Source organism: Silurus aristotelis, assembly GCF_946808225.1.
Source record: "Silurus aristotelis genome assembly, chromosome: 27".
NCBI lineage: Eukaryota > Metazoa > Chordata > Actinopteri > Siluriformes > Siluridae > Silurus > Silurus aristotelis.
Window position 1 is genome coordinate 911,366 of NC_139600.1, and position 3,520 is coordinate 914,885.

A 3,520-nucleotide genomic window follows, 5' to 3' on the forward strand; every position below is an offset into this window, starting at 1 on the left:
TGACATACTTAGTGGTGTGTGTGAGACACCTGAGAGTAAGATTTATGGATATTTACCTGGTTACTTTTACTTTAGTAAAACACACACAGATTCCCCCCACCCCACCCAACACACACACACACACACACACACACACACACACACACACACACACACACACACACACACACACACACACACCTTGAAAGTGAAAATAACTGTACATTAATGTTTATCCTGTTCCTCACACCATAATTATTTAAAACCTCAAACAGTCCTAAAGAACATGTGACAACAATGTGGATGGAGCTTAATGTTACATGTGTGTGTCTGTGTGTCTGTGTGTGTGTGTGTGTGTGTGTGTGTGTGTGTGTGTGTGTGTGTGTGTGTTTGTGTGTGTTTATGTGTAAGGAAAACAGAATGTGTGTGTGTGTGCTCATGGACAGGTGACTGAACAGTGTGTGTGTGTGTGTGTGTGTGTGTGCTCATGGACAGGTGACTCAGCAGTGTGTGTGTGTGTGTGTGTGTGTGTGTGTGTGTGTGTGTGCTTTTGTGTGTGTGCTTTTTTGTGTGTCTGTCACACCCAGGGAAATCCAAAATCTCTAAATTACATACACACCCTGTTTCTGCACACACACACACACACACACACACACACACACACACACACACACACACACACACACACACACACACACACACACACAGACACACACACAGACAGACACACGATGTGCGGCACCTGTTACAGAGACGTGTTATTAAATCAGCAGTGTGTTGATGCTGAATGAATGAAATTTATTGATGATATAAAAGTGCACAAGTACAAACTGATGATTCTGTTTACATACAGCAAAAACTCTGAGCTCACAACCGAAACCCAACACACACACACACACACACACACACACACACACACACACACACACACACACACACAGTGATAAAAGAAACACATTAAAAGGGTCAGTAAGACTACACTGAGGAGTAATGTTCAAAAATGTCATCCAGTTCTTCTGTAAATGAATTTCTACTTTAAGTTCTTCCCACAGTTCCTCTCCCATCTCCTCTATCAGTTCCTCCCCGTTCCTCTTTTAAATCTCTGCTTAATAATTTATCGTTAGGGTTTTTTTTTTTTTACGCAGGCACACACACACACACACACACACACACAGATAATGGATCTAACTTGTGTTTTGGGGATTGGGATTGTTCTGGAACTCTTGAATGAAAAAAATACAGAAGAATACAGAGGACTTGTGGTTTCCATGGAAACACAATGAAACCCATTCAGAGAAAAATGGTTTTAAATCCAGAACCTAAAAATAATCAAATAAAATTGCTATATTGATATTTTTACTGTATATTGTACTCTAGTAGGACACGAATAGAAAGATTGACCCCTGGAGGTTCTGAAGTCTTCAGGCTTCCACACTTCCTCATCGTATCTTCTGCATTTGTCCCTAAAATAAGTTGATTTGATCTTCTTGACCATGAGCTCAAAGTTTTTCCCTGTGATGGGTTCAGGACAGACCCGAGGCCGGGCAGGTATTAGCCGCTGTCTCCACGGTTTCCGTTAGTAACAGGGGGTATGGGTCCGGGTCCGGGGGCGGGGCCTGGAGCAGGGATGAGGCCAGGAATGATCCACGGGAAGAGTTTCCACAGGAAGTCGTTCCCGGTCGGCTGCTGTACAGGGTAATAATGGAAATAAATCCTCTAGAGGAAAAGAAACACTCCATTCACACGCTATTCTCTACATTATACATCAATAATCAGAATCATGTGATGGATCTTGAGTGAAGAGGTTCACCTCATCGCTGAAGGACGATTTCCGACCGTGGTGTGAAGCCTACAGTGAAGATCAGGAACAACTTTATACTCTTTTCTTTATTTCTGTGTTTGAGGTTTGTGTGTCGAAGTGAACATGTCGGTACTCACAGCTCCAGAGAACATCAGACACATGATGAGGAACATGGAGAACATCCTGTGGTCCTCTGAGTGCTGATTATCATAAAGACAAAAAATAAACAGTTTACGGTTAATTTAGTTTAATCATTTCTTCTTTAAAGTTTATGATGAGTTATAATTAATTCAAATATACAATAATCGAATAAAGATTTAACAAACACATTCACACTTAGTGATCATTAAAAAAACACAAATAAATATAAATAAATACAAATAAATAAATACATACACAAACACAAAAAGTGTAAATAATTAATCATTAAAAAAAGTAAATTAAAAAACTAATGAAAGAAAGAAAAAACAAAGAGAAATAAAGAGTTTAATATAGTTGGGTTATGGTTATAAATAATAAAAAGTTTAAATAATAAATATATAAACATTAGCTTATTATATTGTTGTGGTATAAATAAATCATCACAATAAAGAAATGTAATTAAATAAAAAAAAGATAAATAAATAAATAAATAAATAAATAAATAAATAAATAAATAAATAAATAAATAAGAATAAACACTGGGTAAAATGGTATAAATAAATCAACATCACAGACGGTAAAAACAACAAAAAAAATAGTTTAAAACTCATTTTTGAGTGCAGTAATAAACAAGCGGTTCTGAAAATGTTAATTTAGAGAGAATCCGGGCTTCGGAAACATCACGGTGTGGTTTTGTTTTGAGAAATTAAACAGGATTTTTATTATAGTACATGATGTAAATAATGTAGTTTACGTCAATAATGTAGTGTGGAATAAATCAATAAATCAAATAAATTGAAGGTAAATTACATGTAGATTTTTTTGCAGGACGTCTTTCAGTACAGAGTTTCTGCTACACACACTGCTGTAATATTCAGTAAAACAGTTTCATAAAATAATATTCAGCAATAATATGAAATATTATTATTATAAAATATATAAAATCTGTCTTTTATATTAGAAATATTAAAAACAAATCAAGAAAAAAATAACTCTTAGAGAAAACTCCCAAAGCCCCAAACATGATCAATAAAATAGAACTGATATCAACGACTTACGTGAATCGGAAGGAAAATTGGAGTCTCAGGACTGTAGCTAATGAAATAGAGTGGAAAGTGTGATGTGTGAGATTTCTGTCGATGCTCCACAGGAACCTCCACCCTCACACAGACTAATCCCCCGACAGCCAAACACCACGAGTGTCACAATGTTCGGAAGCTTTAACGATCATTTCACAAGACGAGGTTCAACTCAAACTGCACTTTAATCTCCACATGATTGACTTTAATCCTCAAACACGGACTGCACAGGATTAATATTTCCTCCCTACACACACACACACACACACACACACACACACACACACACACACACACACACACACACACACAGATTTATCACACATTCGATTTATCTTTAACTGATATAATATAAAAAATGTGTATAATATAAGATTGAGAATTATATGAAATTAACATGTATTATCTGTATTTAAAATTAAAACCTATTTTTTCATATATAGAAATATGCTTAGAAATATTTTAACCCTGAATCTAAAAACCAAAAACTGTATTTACCGCGATGATGATGAAACACTGA

The 3,520-nt window shown here is 35.9% G+C and overlaps 1 long non-coding RNA gene across 1 annotated transcript; it reads right to left on the reverse strand.

Annotated features, from left to right (window-relative positions):
- Nucleotides 1–1,168: 1,168 nt before the first annotated feature.
- LOC310721034 lies at nucleotides 1,169–3,082 on the reverse strand. The gene is made up of 4 exons (XR_014531896.1): nucleotides 2,980–3,082; nucleotides 1,918–1,980; nucleotides 1,790–1,828; nucleotides 1,169–1,695 (listed from the first exon to the last, which is right to left on the reverse strand). It is a non-coding gene; the product is annotated as an uncharacterized lncRNA (long non-coding RNA).
- Nucleotides 3,083–3,520: the final 438 nt, after the last annotated feature.